Genomic DNA, 18220 nt, shown 5'->3' with positions numbered 1-18220 from the left:
ATCAAACATAGGGCCTTGCACATGCTAGGCAAGCACTCTACTCCTGAGCTGCAAGTCCAGCCCTATCATATAATAGAATCAGACAATATGTGGCTTTCTGCATCTGATTCCTTTCACTTAACATAATGTTTTTTGAGATTCATCTATGTTGAGGCACGTATCAGGGATTTCTTTTCATCACTGAATGCTATTCCATTGTATAGATATACCACATTCTGTTTCTCCACTTGCCAGTTGGTAAATATTTGGATCTTTTCCAGTTTGGGGATATTATAAGTACTGTTGCTATGAACATTCACAGACAAGTATGTGTGTGGAGACTTTCTCATTTTTCATAATTATATTTCTAGGAGTGGGATAGCTAGGTCATGTGGAAAGTTTATGCTTAACTACTTAAGACTGCCAAACTTGTTTTCCAAAGTGGCTGTATCATTTTACTCCATTTCTACCAGCAATGTATAAGCATTCCAGTTTCTTTACCTTCTTGCCAATACTTGCTGTTTATCTTCCTATTATGTCCATTCTAGTATTTTTGAAATAGCAATCTATCATGACTTTAATCTGCATTCCTCTAATGACTAATGGCATTGAGCATCCTTTAATGTGATAAACAAGGTGTATATCTATCTGTGTATCCATTCACATCTTTTGCCCATTTTTAAAATCTTATTATTGTGTCATAAGAGTTCTTTATGTGTTCTGGATACAAATCCATCATCAGATACACGATGCGCAAATATTTTCTCTTGGTTTGTTTTCTTAATGATGGCTTTTTAAAATTTTTGTCACATTTACATTTGATAATTTACACTGGACATAATACCTTAAAAATATGGAATGCTGCACAAATTTGCATGCCATCCTTGCGCAGGGGTCATGCTAATCATTTCTGTATTGTTCCAATTTTAGTATATGTGGTGCCAAAGCAAGCACTAATGATGACTTTTGAAGCACAAAAGCTTTTAATTTTAATCAAGTCCAATTTATTAACTTTTTATGAATTATGCTTGGGATATTGGATCTAAGAAGAATTCTACTAAGCTAAAAGTCACAAAAATTTACTCCTATGTTTTCTTGTAGAAAATTTACAGTTTTAGCTTTAGTCTATAATTCATTTTAAGTTAATTTCTATGTAATTTGTGAAGGGCTTAAATTCATCATTTTTGCAGATAAATATCTAATTGTCACAGCACCATTTTTTAGAGATACTTTTACCCCACTTAACTGCTTTCACATTTTTGTCAAAATTCAACTGACCAAAACATAAGAGTTCTCTGTAGTGATATATTGATCTACATGTCCATTCTTAAACCAGAACCACACTGTCATAGTTAGTATCACTTTGTAGCTAGTTTTGAAATCAGGAAAGGTAAGGACTCCAACTTTTCTCTTTTTCAAAATAGTTTCACCTATTTGGGTCCCCTGTATTTCCACTTAAATTTTAGGATCAGCTTAACCTCTGCAAAAATTCTTGTAGAATTCTAATAGGAATTGTGTGAAGGCTGTAGGTCAATTTGGCGAGAATTGCCAGCTTAACAATATTGAGTCTTCCCATCCATAATCATGGAATGTCTTTCCACTTACTTAGATCTTTTAATTTTTCTCAGCCATATTTTATGTCTTATACTTCTTTTGTCAGGTCTAGTTATAATTATTTTGTTCTTTCTAATGTTATTGTGAATGGAATTGTGTTTGTTTTTTTTTTCATTTTCAGATTATTCATTGCTACCATATTGAACTACAATAAATTTGATTTTTATACAGGTGCTCCTCAACTTACTATGGAGTTATGTCCTGATAAACCCCTTTGTAAATTGAAAATGCATTTAATATGCCTAATACACTAACATCCTTGCTGAACACTTCAGAGTGTCAGTTGTTTACTCTTGTGATCCAGTGGTTGATGGTGAACTGTGACTTGATGCCACCTGGCACCAAATGCTAGCCAGAAAGTGTGGTACCAACAAAAAAAAAAAAAAAAAAGAAAGTGTGGTACCACATATTGCCAGGTGAAAACTAAAAGTTGAAAGAATGTGTATTTCTTTCATTACATCATGAAATGAAAAAAACGTTAGTGGAACCATTTTGCATTAGGGACTATTTGTTTATGAATCTTGAATCCATAAACTTGCTGAACTAATTTTTTAGGTTGTGTGTGTATGTGCATGTGTGTAGATGTGTGTAATTTCCTTAATATTTTATGCATACAGGATCATGCTGTCTGTGAACAAAGATTGTTTTGCTTCTTTCCCAATCTGATGCCTTTTTGTCCTTACTGTACTGGACAGAACTTCTAGTACTACAATGCTGAACAGAAATGGTGAGGACAGACTTATGACCTTTGTTCCCAGGCTTAGAGGTTAGCACCCAGTCTTTTACCCCAAAGTATAATGTCAGCTGAAAGTTTTTCATAAATGCCCTCTATCGGGTTGAAGAAGTTTCCAATTGTTCCTACTTTGTTGAGATTCTTTTTAAATTTTATTTTTTTAGTTGATACATACTTTAAGTTTATGGGGTAAAATATGGCATTTCAATACATGTATACATTATATAGCAATCAAATAGGGATAATTAGCATATTCATCATCTCAAACATTCAACATTTCAGAGTTTGCTCTTCTAGCTATTTTGAAATATATATTACACTATTGTTAACTACGGTGAGCCTACTGTGTAATAGAATATCACAACACATTCTTAATTATAACTTTGTACTCATTGACTATTATGTTGAGAGTTTTTGTCATGAATAATGTTGGATTTTGTGACATGCTTTTTCTGAATCTCTTAAGAGGATCATGTGGTTTTTGTCATTTATTCCACTAATACAGTATATTACTTAATTGATTTCAGATATCAAACCAACCTTGAATTCCTGGGATTAAAAAAAATCCTGTTTGGTTATGGTGTTTAATCTACTTTATATGTTGCTGGAGTCAGTTTGCTGATATTTTGTTGAGGGATTTTCATCTACATTCATGATGAATAATGGACTGTAATCCTCTTTTCCTGTAATGAGGTATCAGGGTAACACTTGTATTGTTGAATGAGTTACAAAGTGTTCTTTATTCCTCCATTTTCTGAAATATCTTATGAAGGATTATATTATTTGATAGAATTCACCAGTGAGGTCACCTGGAACTGGTTGTCTTTGTGGGAAGATTTATTATTATTAATTTAATGTTCTACCTAATACAGGTCAATTCAGACTTTGATAAGGTGGCTTTTGAACAAAGACTTATAAGTGAGGGAGTTAGCTGTGGATCTCAGAGCTAAATTCCTACTTGAAGTGAAAAAGCAGAGTCATTGAGGGTTTCTAAGAAGAGAGATAACAGGATCTGACTTGTATTTTAAAAGAATCACCCTGGCTGCTGTTGAGAACATACTGTAAGCTGGCAAGGAAGAAGACTATAAAGAGGCTCTTGCAGTAATACATATGAGGGAAGAGGGACTTATCAGGACAGCAGCAATGGAAGTAGAGGACATCTGATATGAGAGAGAGGGATCCAGGATGGTGCCAAATTGTTTTTATATGGGACCTTTTATTACTACAAATTTGGATGTGAAATTCTGAATGTATGTGTGCATTTCTAGGAAGAAGTTCTATATTCTCAAAGGAGTCGGTCAGCTCCAAAACATTTAAGAATGTAGACCAATGTCTAGGTCAACACAGGCTGCTATAACAAATACCAAAAACTGGGTGGCCTAAACAACAAGCATTTATTTCACATAGTTCTGAGATCTGAGACCAGGGTGCCAGCACGGCCAAGTTCTAGTGAGGGCCTACTTCCAGGTTATGTCCTCATATGTCCTTTCCTGGGTACATGCACACAGAGAAGAATCTCTGGTCTCTTCCTCTGTTAATAAGGCACTAATGCCATCAGGAAGGTCCCACACTTGTGACTTAATCTAACCCTAATTACCTCCCAAAGTTTCCACTCCAAATATCATCACATTGGGAATTAGTCTGCAACATATTAATGTAGGGAACAAAAACATTCAGTCCATAACAACTCATCTCTTCAGTTTGGGGAAACTAAGGCTCAGAAGGATAGGGTTGCTACCATATGTCCAGTTAGCTAGTTAGCTGTGAATCTGGGGCTACCTGAATACTTTTGTACTGCACCAGGGCTGGTCTAGTGGGATGCATAATCAGAACCCCTCCACTCAGACCAATGAAACCATTCACACAGTCCTAGGAGTACCCATGAGAGAGAACGTGTACAGAGGTGGCTCCTCTGCCCCTTCCAGCTTTCAGTGCCCACCTGCCTCACAGGCCAGAATGCCCTCCTCCAGGCTTACAACACCTGGACAGCTGCCCACCCACCTTCCCTGTCACTCTGATCCATCTGGGATCCACAGGCCCTGAACCATTCCCCCACCCCAACCCTGGGAAGATTTTCTAAGAGAAAGTCTTTCTGCCAACTCAGCTCCCTTTGCACACTGAACCTCACCAAAGCAGCAGCTTATCTGCTCAGAGAATGAGACCCCTTGTTTTTTATCAGTGTGGCAATCTTATCTAAACAGGTTAGGTGGCAAGAGTGAGGGAGAAAAATAATTAAAGGGGAGGTAGGTGAGACGTTAACATTATTATTACTTAAGTGCCACAAGGCTTTTGGTTCATGTTTTTATACTGGTGACACCCAATGAGGGGGAAATCAGCATGGCTGATTATCTGAGCTGCACACTGGCTCACGCCACCTCCTTGCCACCTATAAATCTTACTGAACAGGTTCCTCTGGCAAGACAGAAAAATAATTAAGGCAAAGGGAGGTGAAATGTTGATGTTATTACTGTAATACAACAGCCTGTTTAGTTTGTACACCAATGAAATGCAACCAAGGGAAATCAGTTTTAAAGATTACCTTTCAGAGAGGCAAACCAGAGCTCCCAGAAGCTGGGCCCAGAGAAGGAAAAACAGCGACAAGCAAGGGAACATTTCCAAGTCTGTGCCAGTCTCATAGGGACTTTTAAGTCCACAAGTTACTTTTTGACTGTGTTCTATTTTCTCACAAATCCTTTATTTCCCACTTATTTATTGACTAGAGACACCGCACCAAAAAAAAAGAAAGGAAAAAAAGGAGAGTGATTCTCTAACCACTGGTCTCAAAAATCCATAGCAGAAAATGGTTCTCTGGAGGGAGGATTTTAGCACTCACTGGGAGCCAGGGCTTAATTGAATTGCTTTCCCTCCAAGGCGTACATGCCCCTATGGGACGGCTCCTTCTGATTGCATCTGGACAGGGGGATCTGTCCCATCTCATCTTGCCAGAGGGAGCAGAGGGGTTGGTGGGCAGCACATCCAGGACAACCCTTGGGCTCACACCTATGAGGGGTCTGGAACTCTCTTCTTCCCTAGAGACGTGCTGGTCCAATGAGGTGAGTCAATGCATACACTGTGCTGGGCAGCATGGGTTTGCCCAAAGAGCCACCTGCCAGCAGCCTCATTTTTAGAGTGAGCACAGACCATTTGAATGGCAAAATCTAGCTTTCCAAAAGTATCTGGCAACTGGTAAACTGAAGCTAGCTCAAAGACAGATCTGGTCAGTTCCAGGGTATTTTTAGAGTGTTCTACAATTGTTGTCAACATTTAAGATACTAGAGGTTTTTTGATTAAAATTCAGATTTCTGATCAGTGCAGTGGCACATGTTTGTAGTCCCAGTTACTCAGGAGGCTGAGGGAGGAGGATCACAAGTTTGAGACCAGACTGAGCAACCTAGCAAGATCCTTTCTCAAAAAAATTTTTTTTAAATATTTTTAAGGGCTGGAGGTGTAGCTCAACAGTAGAGTGCTTTCCTAGTACATGCAAATCCTGGGTTTTTCCTAGGCACCAAAAAAAAAATTCTGTTTTAAATTTCTGATTTCTCTTCCAAAGACCAGGCAACACCAGGCTCATTTGTGTAGTGCCTGCTCCCTGTGGGGGGATGTGATCCACCAGTCCCCACCTCTCCATGTCTCACCTCAGCTGCTCCATGTATAGGTGCCACCATGTCACCAGCATTTCACTTGCGGCTGCCGATCTCATCCATCCCTGAGGGAGACCTACCTTCAGGGGACTCAGAGTATGGAGGGTTAAAGTAGAAATAGAAGCAGGAGGTGAAGGCCAGCAGAGGCAAGCAGCGCCACGTTGTGCCGGGGGAGGCAACTTTAAGGAGGGTGTGGGTGAGGTCGGAGACGTGAGTGGACTTTGGACAGATGACTCCATTTGTCACAGATCAATGAGCAGCATGTTACTTCCCTGATAACCGCTGTCCTAGTTTAAAGAGCCCAAAACTTGGAGTCTGGGTTCAAACCCTAGCTGGCCACTGACTACCTAGTATGAAGATGCTCCATTCCATGTGTGGCAACAGGTGACCGTGGACTCTGCTCTGAATGTGGCCCTGCCTTCCTATCACCGTCACCCTCACTCCCCAAATGAGCCTTCTTAGCCTCTACAGCCAAAACCAGGCCCCATGCTGGTTCCTCCTCGCCCTTTGAGGTTGCAAAGACAGAGGAAGAGACTCTAGGACCATTACTGGTAATCCAAGCTGGGCCCAAAGCCGGGCTAGCGCCAAAGGTTTGCCCAACCAAGCCACTCCTCTCAGAGTCCCCAGACCAGAGGGAAAAGGGTGGCCAGGGCCTGCCATCTGCCAGTAGCACCTTTGTGTTCAAAATATCCTGCCCCCAGGGCATGAGGCTCTCCCAAGGAAAGGAAACCCAGAGGAGGCTGAAAGGACAGATCCGCAGAACTGGGAAGAGCAGTCTCTCCAGTGGGTAGCAGGTGCCAGAAGAAAAAAAGATGACAGTTGGGGTCTGTATGCAGATGCAAACAGGCTTTCAAGTGCAAGAAACCAGCAGCTGTCATTGGGAGGAGGGTTGTAAATTAACTAAAATTATACTTCCTCTCCTGATGTGGTCAGGGAATAGCACTTCCCCTGTTAGTCTCGTGTTCTGGTTAATAGTTATCAGATCAACATACATCAGCAATGAAAAAAACTAAAATGTAGTAAAAAATATATCCTGGGTTTTTGTTTTCAAGTATATTAACGTGAGTCATTGTAATAATTTGTGGCCAGATTCAACTGGCACCAAAATGGGTTAGGCCCTCTCTACTGCCCACCAGGGCTCCCAGACGAGCTGCACCATCCAGTGTCCAGTATGGCTGCTGGAACCACCAAAGTTCCCAGCAAAAGAACCATGTAGGGTACAAGGTGTGGGTCTAAAAGCAGGAAAGTTCATTAGAACTGGTTAACAGAAAGTAGGCAGCTCAGAGTTTGCAAAAGTGCTTGCTAGAGACAGAAAAGAAGTGGACAATCCTGGACCAGGGGATATCATGTGGGGATGGAGAGTCAGTCTCCAGAGGGGTCCTATGTCATACCTCTATTGCCATTCAATTCAGCAATGATTCTAGCAGTACATATCCCATGCTGCCTAAGCAGTGCTCAGTTTCTTTAATAATCCAGAAGTTTCTCTGGGTCCTGAGTCATGGAATGATTGGCATTTGTTGAGGGCTCCACAGGTGGCTGTGTGGTACGAGAGACCTCAACCTCAGGCAGATATAAGGAAAGCGCTCTTCATGGGAACAGGCACACCAAAATGCCAGGCCAGCTCTTCCTCTGCGGGCCAGCCACCTCTGGTCCCCTGAGCCACACATTGCAGGCACTGGGTCTCCTTTGCTCACGGGCAGGTCAGGATGGAAGTCACCGGATGTGAGGTCACCTGTTCCTTACAAGCCCCTTTGCTTGCATCTGCAGCACTCAGCATGCCCTGGAGACCATTAGCGCCTCTATGGGAATATTTAACTGAAAACAATTTCTAGTCAGGATCTGTTATAATTACTAATTAGATCTGATTATAATTATCTCTCATTGCCATCCCTTACCTGACACACGGGGTAGTGCCAATGCCTTGCGACAATTAGCAGCGAGGCTTTCCCGATACACTGGCTGATTAGAAACACAATTGCAGGGTCGAAGGAAGAGCCTGGCTTATTAAAGGGGGCCTGCTGTTTACCAAGGAATGTTGTGAGCAAATTAGATTAAATTAATGAGGGGGAAACTTGGAGTGAGGAAATGGGCATTTTTTTCCTTTTTGTCTCAGCCGATGACATCATTTGGGGAAAGAAGCTGAATTCCCCTTTGTGTTCCCCATCTCAGGTTTTCGGGGTTAATTGATTCTGCCCCTTTCAATTCAGTCAGCCCAGTCCCAAAGAGTGTGATGCAGTGGACTGAATGAGCAGACTCCATAGCTGTATGACTTTGGGCAAGTCAATTGCACTCTCGGAGCCTCAGCCTCCTCATCTGTAAAATAGTGACATCACTTGTCTTCAGGGGCTCTGGGAATGTTAGGAAGGGACCATGTTTGCACAATAGGGGCGCACAAGTTGCCGGGGGCCAAAGACCACAGTGCAGGCATTTTGGAATTGCTGGGCTCGGCCTCAGGCTCAACACAGACAAGTGCTTGGGAATTTGAAGGAGGAACTGCACTGAACTCCCATCTGGGACTAGTTAAAGCCACAGTCAGATTCGAGATCCTGGCCTGAGCCAGTGTTTAATCCCTGGCTCTCCAGGGCCCAATGGAGGCACAAAAGGTGTCTGCTACCCTTGCTCTGCTATAGGCCTCCCCCAAATCCCCTCAGAGTCACTCCACACAGAGGGCAGGGTAAGGCTTGGGGTAGGCAGCACTGTGCCTGAATTCTGTTCACAAGATATGCAGCTGATGGGACCCACCAGGCCAGGCTATGCCTCGAGGGCAGGGCAGGGGCTCCCTCACGAGTGCTGATAAGATTGGGGCAGGTGGGCTGAGGCCAGACCCCATCCTGCTTTCACTGAAATTTTTGTTTTCATGTTGAAAGAAAATTAAACACACACTGGCCCAGGTTCCCTAGTGAACAACAGCACACTCTTTGTGACATTTGGCAGTGGGGACCACACAGTGCTTTGGACTGCTAAGTAACCATAAGGAGTCTGACTACCCTGAAGCCGTCTGTCCATCTCGACCACACAGAGGTAGATGAGATTCAACACTCTATCCAGGCGCCAGGCAGGAGAATACAGAGGGTTGAAGATGGCCCCAGCCCCTCCTACATCTGATTGCAAACAGACTCCCTCAGCCAGAACTTTCCAGCTGAGTTGGGTTCAGCTTCTTGACCTGCAGAAACTGTGAGAGCTAAAAATTGATTCCTGTTGTTATAAACCACTGAGTTCAGGGGTAATTTGTTATGCAGCAATAGGCAACCATACAGATATTGCAGAAATGGATAGTCAATCCTCAAACGTACCTGTGCTCAGAACATGGTGAGGCACTATGCAGTTCAGAAGGTACCTTCCTATACATATTCATCTTACTCTTTACCATGACCCTGTACACTTCTGGGGCAGATATACTTAATTCTCATTTTACAGATGAAGAAACTGAGAGTCAGAGAAGATAAGTGATTTGGGCAAGAACACATGGCTGACAAGTGGAAGGGCCAGTTCTAGGCCTAGGAATTCTGAATCCAGAGTGCAGCACCCCTAATCCTCCCTGCCTGCCCTTAATAAGTCATCTAATCTTTGTAAGCCTCAGTTTTCCCATCTAAAAAATGGACATAATAACAGCTGCCTGTATAAAAGAGTTGCCATGGTGATCAGGTGAGTGCTGAATGTGTTTATAAACGACAAAGTTTTGAAGAGAAGGTAGGAGCTGTCACCCTGGCTCCATGGTATGCTAGAGCTGATTTGTCCTGGCCCATTAGAGCAGGTGGTGCTTTTTTCTCCCAACTCGGCATTGGTGACAATGTGTTGGTGGCTTGAAACTGGTCTTGATGGGAGCATTTGCAGCACAGTAATTGGCAACACTACAAATTAGGATTTTGTGTATTTTGTCTGGAGAACCAGTTTACCAGCACAACACTGCTCAGGCACGTCCCCTGATTTAATCTAAAACCCTAGGCAAGTGGCTGTACCTTCCTGAGTCTCCAATTTCCTAACTGAAAAGTAGGAACCAGTGTTCCTGCCTGTCTCCATGAACACAAAGAGGCTGTTTGAAGTGAATGGAAGCACCCCAGACTCTTTAACAAGGCCAGGTTGGAGAACTCCCAAGTGTGAGCCATCATTCCCCCCAATTAATGTTCTTTATTATAATCATTCTACATCATGAAATAAGCAAGAGAGGGAACTGAGCAGTGACTGACAACAGGAACCGGGCTCAGACCAGAGAGACTAGGGATTTGCCAGCTGCCTCCCAGAGGCCAGCCTGGGCTTGGGCCCCAGTAGAGCAGGCACCGTTCAGGTTGCAGGGCCACCCTGGGGGACGGGGATGCCGAGGCTGGGCCCAGGATCTGCCTCTAACTTGAGAATGGCACTGGGTATCTAACTTTACCACCATGAGCCTCTGAAGTCCTGACTACCTCCCTCCAGACGTTGCCAAGAAGTTGAAATAGAATCCTGCATGATAAAGCTATCAGAAAAGCATGAAGTGCTCACTTAACGCACAGTGGAGTCTGTGGGGTGCAGAGGGGGGCTTCTACCAGAGCATGAGATGTGTCTGGGCCTTGATGGGATGTAAGACCATTCACCCATGTGCAGAAGGGAGAACCAAGGTCAAGTTAGAAAAAGGAATTCATCCCAACTATGAAGCCGGCAGTGACTTAGCCATTCTTATTAAGCCCCTACTGTAAACCATCACTATTCAAGGCACTAGAAATACAACAGAACACAGAACAAAGTCACTGTTCTTGAAGAGCTTATACCAAGAAAGGAGTTAGACCATAAATTAACAAATACTATAATGTCATTGGTACCATAAAGCAGGACAAGGAGGAGGTGAGGGAAGATACAGAGGAGCCATTTTACATGGATAGGGAAAGCCTCTTTGAGTAAGAAATACAACCAAAGACCTGAAGAAAACAAGGAAGTATGCCAAGCAAACATTTGGACAAAGAACATTCCAGACAGGGACTACTGAAAGTGCAAAGGTCCTGAGGCAGGAGTGGTCAGCAAAGAAGCCTGTGTGGCTGACACAGAGGGAATAACAGAAAAGTAACAGAGATGAGACCAAAGAGAGCAGGGGCTAGATCTTGCAAAATCTCATAGCCCTGATAGCAACTTTAGACTTGACTGTACATGAGATAGGACACCACCAGAAGCTTTGAACAGAGGAGTGACACAATATAAACAGAATTGGCCTGGCTGGTATTTTAAGGAGTCAGCATAAGATAAGGGTGAATGCAGGAAAGTAGGAGGCCCTGGAGGAAGACAGCGGTGATATTTGAACTTGGGCAGGAGCAAGTGTTGAGAGGCAAAGAAAAGTGGGTATGTCTATATTTCTTTATTTTCTTTCTCTCTTTCTTTTTTTTTTTTTTATTTTTTACAGTCTGCATTTTGAGTCACTGTACACAAATGGGGTACATCATTTCATTTCTATGGTTGTGCATGATGTAGATTCACGCCATTCGTGTAATCATACATGTACATAGGGTAATGATGTCTGTCTCATTCCACCATTTTTCATACCCCCCTCCCTATCATTTCCCTCTATATAATTTTTTTTTTTTTTTGAGGTGGATCTGGTTATGCTGCCCTGCCTGGCCTCAAACTCCTGAACTTAAATGATCCTCCTGCCTCAGCCTCCTGAGTATCGAGGAATACAAGTCTATGTAGGGCTTGAGATCTGTATATACTTCAAAAATGGAGCCCATCGTAATCAGAGAACTAGCAAAGTCCTAGAGGACCCCGAGGGATTTGGCCTGGGCTGCTGCTTGCAGGGAGTTGCCACTTGCTGAGATGCCAGTGGGAACCCTGGCATTGTGTCCTGCACTCAGCCTGGTTCACAGCTCTGCTTTTTGTGAGGAGAGTGGTGAGAGGGTCAGGGAGCACCCCCAAGGACTCAGAGAGGGCAGGGTGACCTGAGTTCCCCTCCTGCTCCAGGTTCCAACTGTGACACCAACAGAGCCCTATTCCCAGGTGGTCATGGTCTGAGAGGACCAAACAGGGTCACTTCGTTCCTAAGGCACTTGCTGCCCCTGGGGTGCAAAGCTCTGAGGAGAAATTCAAGTGCAAGCAGCAATTCAGGTGCTCTGAGAACTCAGAGCCTGCTTGGGGCAGGGTTACATGTGGAAACTGGCCCTGAAAGATTAAGTGCGATAGTGAGGAATGTGAACAATCAGAGGAGGCTTCCGGAAGAATCAGAACCTGGGTCTCAAGGATGAACCACTCTGGGGTCAGCTTAGGGAGAGCAGAGGGTCCTGGATATGGGAGCAGAGAGGAGGGTTCATGTAGAGACCTTCGGTGGGCACAGGACCAGAGAGGCTGGGGTCAAATGTCAGAAGTCCTGATGGTCATCCAAAGGGTTCAAACTCCATACTCTGTAGAAGGGGAAGCCACTGGAAGTTTCTGGAAAGCATAGAAGAACAAGTTTTCAGGTCCTTCCCTAAGCAGTCCTCTTCTATTTGTTTTCACTTGGTTCCTTCTCTTGCTAGTCTCTTCCAGTCCCCAATCTGACCTGGGGTCTGAGCATCAGGACTTGGGGTCTGCCTGGAAGATGGGGGGGTGGTAAGAGGGGCCAGCTAAATACACAATGTCCCCTGGAATTGATCAGTGCACAGCCTGGCTGCCTGGCTGAACCTCATGGCTCTCTGGGCACCAGCTCAGACTCTGCAGGAGTCTCTGTTCAACTGGCTTCTCCACCTCCCCCATCCTTCCTGGCCTGATTAAGGTGAGTGTCATCCCACGGGGGACTTGATGGATGAGCTCAGTAAAGGCTGCCTGCTTCTATCTGGAGGCTTTGGGAACCCATCCATCTTCCTTTGGCAGCCCATGCCAGACCCAGCGCTCACCTCCCCTGGGGCAATTCCAAGCCTGAACATGCCCCAGGTGATTCCAGGCATCCCAGGGGTTCCCTTGTGTTTTGTCCTCACCAAGGACAGGAAATAGGGACAAAGGGCCAAGTTTAGGGTGAGGCACCCCTCCTTGATCACAAAACTTCAGGGACATCAAAAAATTCTGTAAGCCAGGTAGTAATATTTTAATGCAACATCTTGTGTGTGTGTGTGTGTGTGTATTTAGTACTGGCAATGTGTGTGTGTGTGTGTGTGTGTGTGTGTGTGTGTGTGTGTGTATTTAGTACTGGCAATGAAACCCTGGACCTCACACATGCCCTCTACCACAGAGCTACATCCTCAGCCCTTAATGCAAGTTCTTTAAAAATCAAAATGAATGCAAAAAAAAAAAAATATTCTCCATGAACGAAATATCAAACTGTTAAAGACAGGATCAGGAACAGCGCCGAGCCGAGCCATAAGCGAGCCTAAGGCAAGAGGGAAAATGTGTGCCCCATATGTGTATTTTTAAGTACTTTTTTAATGGTTAATTTTTTCCTAGGACATTAAAGTAGTTGGGAAAATATTGAAACATTTAAAAGTAGGTATATTAAAACTCATAACATTATTTTAAGCTTAAATATTTTGTTTACAGCAAAAACTGGATGTATTTAATTTTACTACCCTGATTTCCATGGCAGTGAACTCGTTGGTATCTCTAATTCTCTACCTCTTATCTCATTTCCTATTGAGAGGGTGGCAGTGTTGGACCATTTCCCTTGGCCAAGTGGCCATTTTAAATAACGTCTTGTTAACTTCAGCTTCCTGGTCCTGTCTTTATTTAAATTGTACCATTTTATATTTTGTGGTCTTTTTAAGTTTGCATTGAGATATTATTTATCTCCATTATGGGAGTTTGGGGCACATCTGTAAATTCTGTACCCAAGGTAAATGCCTCACTTGCCTCCCCCATTTCTAGCCCTGAGAAGGGGCAGAGGTATTGGACCCCTACCCTCAGCCTGAATCAGGAGATTCTGGGGACCAGCCAACTCTGGGTAGTAACTGACCTAGTCACCATGCATTTGTCCAGGCAGGGACAGCTGAAGAGGGTGATTATAGGTGGCTGTGACGTGTGAGGCTGTAGGGAAACCACTGTGGACTACAGTCAAGGTTCCAGCTCAAATTCTTGCTGTGGGTGTTGGGCAAGTTCCTGGTTCCCACTGAGCCCTTGACTCGGTTTGTGCCGTTCTAGGTAAATAACTGAACAGAAGCTGATCTGTAGCGTGCAGTTCAAATGCCCACTCCTTGCTGGTTAGCCACAGCACCAAGCCCTACACCAGCAGTCTAGCGTTAGGAAGTTCTGCTTCGAGTCTAATTTCAGTCTGTGTCCTTATTCTCTGATCTGTCTTTTCTGGAATGCCAGTTCTGCTGTCTGGCATGGAGGATTCTGTTTAGACTTCCTCTGTTATTCTCTCCAACAAGACTCCCGGGCTGGGGAGATAGCTCAGCTGGTAGAGTGCTTGCCTCGCAAGCACAAGGCGCTGAGGTCGATCCTCAGCACCACAAAAAAAAAAAAAAAAAAAAAAAAAAAAAAACACAACAAGACTCCCAAAGGTGGGGAAGATCTGAGGGCTCAGGACAGGTAAGGAGTCAGCCTCCTTCTGTTCAGCCCACCCCACAACCCCATCAGTATCTTGATAGTTCACCATTAAGGATTATTGAGGCATAAGCTGCTGTAAAACCTTTTCAGAGTCAATTTATCAAAGTTTGATAGGAAGCCATAGAAAATGCCTGGTGGCTCTTCCCCCTGCGACAGCCGAGTGGGTGAGACAGGGCCTGCTGGCTGACAGGGGCAATTAGCAGCCATCGTCACAACCTCCCTTCTCCCCACTGCAACCCCATCCCCCCGGCCCCCTCGGCCCCTACAGTCTTCTCCCTTCCACTTCTGCAAATAGAAATAGCTTTCAGAAAACTGGACAGGCAGAGGCTAATTGGGAGCAGGAAAGTAACTTCAGGAAAACTAATGAGCAAGGGTATAAGTGGACGTGAGCTGAGAGGGGACTAGGAGAAACCATCAGGTCCATCCCCCTGCCTCAGAGGCATGTCATCACATCACATCCAACTCATTTCTGAAAAGAAAAATGTAAATAAAAACAGGAATGACCTTCCTGAGAGAGGCCCAGCCCTCTCCTCTCAGCTGTATCTCCAACAACTGTTCTTTCTGATATCTAACATCACTCCCTCATGCTGCATCTTGAGCCCATCTCCCCCTTTCAAGAAAAAAGAAACTATACATGGAGACCATCCTCTCAAAGGCCGCTCAATTACTGAGTGTCCATCTATAACTTATCCTTGCATTTTACAAGCCCTGAGGAAACAAGGTAAGCAAAGATGGGGTCATTTGGGCTCACTGAAGTCAAAAAAGAAAATAAAAGTCTAGATTCTGAAATCACCTTTTCAGTACCTCAAATCTGTGGGAACCCCAGAGAGGTGATAAATTGCTGTGTTGCTTTGGACATTTCACTTAATTTCTCTGGGCCAGGTGCCTTGTCCATCAAGTAAGGAAGGTACATGAGGTTGGATCAGCTCCAAGGGCTTCCCATGCTGCCAGCCTGCGTCTGGTCCACTTACATCTTCTCTCTGGGACACATGTGGGATATAGCCTCTTTACCTACCACACATCTTGACTAGGGGATGCATAATACAGGGGCACAAGGAAGCATGAACAGGCATTAGCCAGTCTGGTGGCCTTGAGTTAATTCTCACCCAGCCAGTCAGGAAGAGAAGTGAGAAGGCATCTATGCATCCTCACAAAAGCTGGTCTCCTCCACTGCCAATCACGTGCAGAGCCATCTGACATCCTGACACCACTGCAAAGCTCCATGCTTACCAACCTGGTGGTCTTCATGACCCTCTGACAGTATTTACTGTTATGCCCACTTTACAGACACAGACACTGAGACTCAGAGAAGGGAAACCTGCCCAAGTTCATGCAGCTAAAAATTTATGGCCCTGAGCTTCAGGTCCCATCTGTGGGATCCACATTCAGGAACATCTGAAGCCCTCCCTCACCATTCAGATGGACATGAAATCCTAACGGAGCCCCACCTCCATTCTCCAATGGAGAGCAGACATCAGGCTCTCCTCCACTGCCAATCCCTGTCTGGGCAGGTGGCCTGTGGCTTCTTCAGCATTAATGCACTCACCGTTTCTTTAAGAAAAATGATCACTTCTGCCCAATCTTGGGCTCCAGCAGAAAACTGGGGTGGCTTCCTGTGTGACCCCAGGGACTATTGCTGGCTGTGCTTGGAGGCTCAGACCACCGTGTGGAAGGAGAGATGTCAGAGGCAGAACCACTCCTTAGGAGATGAGGAGAGAGGAGACAGAAGAAAGGAAATGAGTTTTAGCTGAGCCCGGGCCCTGGATTTGACCTACGCCATCTCACAGAACCATCCCACAATGCTTCCCACTAAAGTTTTTTGTTTTGTTTTGTTTTGGGGGAGGGGTTTATACCAGGGATCGAACCCAGGGGCACTACACCGTTGAGCCACATCCCCAGCCCTTTTTATATTTTGTCTGAGACAGGGTCTTGCTAAGTTGCTTAGGGTCTCTGTAAGTTGCTGAGGCTGGCTATGAACTCATGATCTTCCTGCCTCAACTTCCCAAGCTGCTGGGATTACAGGCAGGCGCCACTGTGCCTGGAACTTCCCACTAAGTTTTATTATCCTTCTTTCGTGACGACAAAGGCTCAGAGAGCTAATCAACTTATCCAGAGTCACACAGCTGGTGACAGGGAGGTCAGGCTTCCATCCCAGTTCTGACAGCAAATGGAGCACTACATCCCTGGCCCAAGGGCACGTTCAGAGAGGTAGTGGCTCAGCCTTCGAGAATGCTGAGCACCCATGGAATATAGGCCTGGACAGTCTGTTTTCAATGACCCACCTCCTGGACAGGGCCAGGTTGATGTGCTTTAAACAGTCCCTACTCACCTCTCTCCTGGCCTTGTCTAGTGAATGCAAATTAACACTAATGGGAATCTAAAATAAACACTCAGAAAGTGAAACTGCCTTGCTTCTTCTCTACCACAAGCACTCATGTGCACGCACGCACACTGCATTCCAAAGTCAAATGCAAATGATATTTTCAATTATATACCAGATTTGGATTATCCATGCCTCTGGCCACAAACATTAATGCCCATCATGGGAGCTGACTATGACGTTAAGACACATCCAATTCATTTCTCCTCAAACCAGCGCCGAATACCTCACCCCGTCCACTCCTCAGAGCAGCTCATGCGCTGTTCCCAAGCGTCACGCTTTCATTTTGACCAATATATGCAGCACTCACACACCAGATTCCAGCGCAGTGACAGTGATGTAGATCCTAGTTGAAACTCATATATCCTAACACAGACTGATCCCAGGGCCCCCACAGCAACCCAGTGCCTTTCTGTCTCTTTTTATAGAGCGTCCACTACGTACAGAACACTTTCCAGAGCACATCGGTTGCTAATCAAAGGGAAGAGGAAACCCTGGAGGGAGAGAAATGAAAGAAAGGGGGTGATTAAGGATCCAAGCATCCCTGGGATTGGCCAATGAGTCCCAGAGAAAGGGGTGTTGAAGGTAGAGAGAAAAGAACACCAAGGTCTCAGAAAACCAAGGGACATCAGCTGTCCTGGTCCCAAACTCATAGTGATTCAAAGGTATGCAGCCATCTCAGAACCAGCAATGCCCTTATAGACCCCAAATCCCAACACCTCCCAAAATTGGTCTATGAATCCAACATGGAGTGCCAGTAGGGCCAAAGGAATCTTCTAGAACCTAGCAGATACTCAATTCACAGGAGTGTTCTCTGGTTCTGCCTTTCTCCCAGTATCCACATCTGGAAGCTTTGTTTTTCCTGCCAAACTCCCCATTTCACACAGGCATCTCTTCTCCCCAAGACGGGGCGTGTGTTCAGTGTTCATCTGTTCAGCACCTGTTCTGCTCAGGTCCCAAGTTGGGTCAAGTGGTACCATGAGGAACCTGGCAGGGTTGCTCCCCTTGGGATGCTCACAGCTGAGCCAGGCACCTTGAACCAGCTACCCATGACTCCCAGGAACCAGTTCTACAGGTGAAGGGAGCTTCCGTGCAGCTGGGCCATGGCTAAGGCACCATGCTGACTGCTGGAACACGCATGGATGTCACTGGTCCCTGCCCCCCAGGTGCTTCATCCAAGTCCAGTGGAAGTAAAAGGGTCATTCAAGCAAAGCCAGTAAGTCACATAGGTGACCACAAGTTAGAAGAGGGAAGGAAAGGCATTCCAGGAAGACAGAGCAGAAGTCTGGGCCCAAAGTCTGGGCCCAAATTCTGGGAGGCCATGGCTGCCACGAGCCATACGGCTGCTGTCAAGAACCATACGGCTAGAGGTGGGCCTGGGGTGAGGCTGCACAGGTGGGC

General features: G+C 45.0%; 1 protein-coding gene, 1 long non-coding RNA gene and 1 other non-coding gene across 8 annotated transcripts in view; 1 reads left to right on the top strand and 2 right to left on the bottom strand.

The window, feature by feature from the left end:
• Positions 1-18220, top strand: part of Kirrel3 (kirre like nephrin family adhesion molecule 3) — a 568427-nt gene that overhangs the window by 488908 nt on the left and 61299 nt on the right. The window lies entirely within an intron of this gene.
• Positions 827-933, bottom strand: LOC124960880 (U6 spliceosomal RNA). Its single transcript, XR_007104197.1, has one exon. It is a non-coding gene; the product is annotated as a U6 spliceosomal RNA (small nuclear RNA).
• LOC124958697 (uncharacterized) overlaps positions 11535-18220 on the bottom strand; it is a 54603-nt gene continuing 47917 nt past the window's right edge. For all 3 annotated transcript variants that reach the window (XR_007103932.1, XR_007103931.1, XR_007103933.1), the window contains exons 2-3: positions 15986-16138; positions 11535-12354 (exon numbers count right to left, since the gene is read on the bottom strand). This is a non-coding gene — a long non-coding RNA (uncharacterized LOC124958697). The remainder of the gene's footprint in view (positions 12355-15985; positions 16139-18220) is intronic.

Source organism: Sciurus carolinensis, chromosome 11 (assembly GCF_902686445.1).
Source record: "Sciurus carolinensis chromosome 11, mSciCar1.2, whole genome shotgun sequence".
NCBI classification, from domain to species: Eukaryota; Metazoa; Chordata; class Mammalia; order Rodentia; family Sciuridae; genus Sciurus; species Sciurus carolinensis.
The sequence above is the reverse complement of the archived record's forward strand: the minus strand, read 5'-3'. Positions and strand labels throughout refer to the sequence as shown.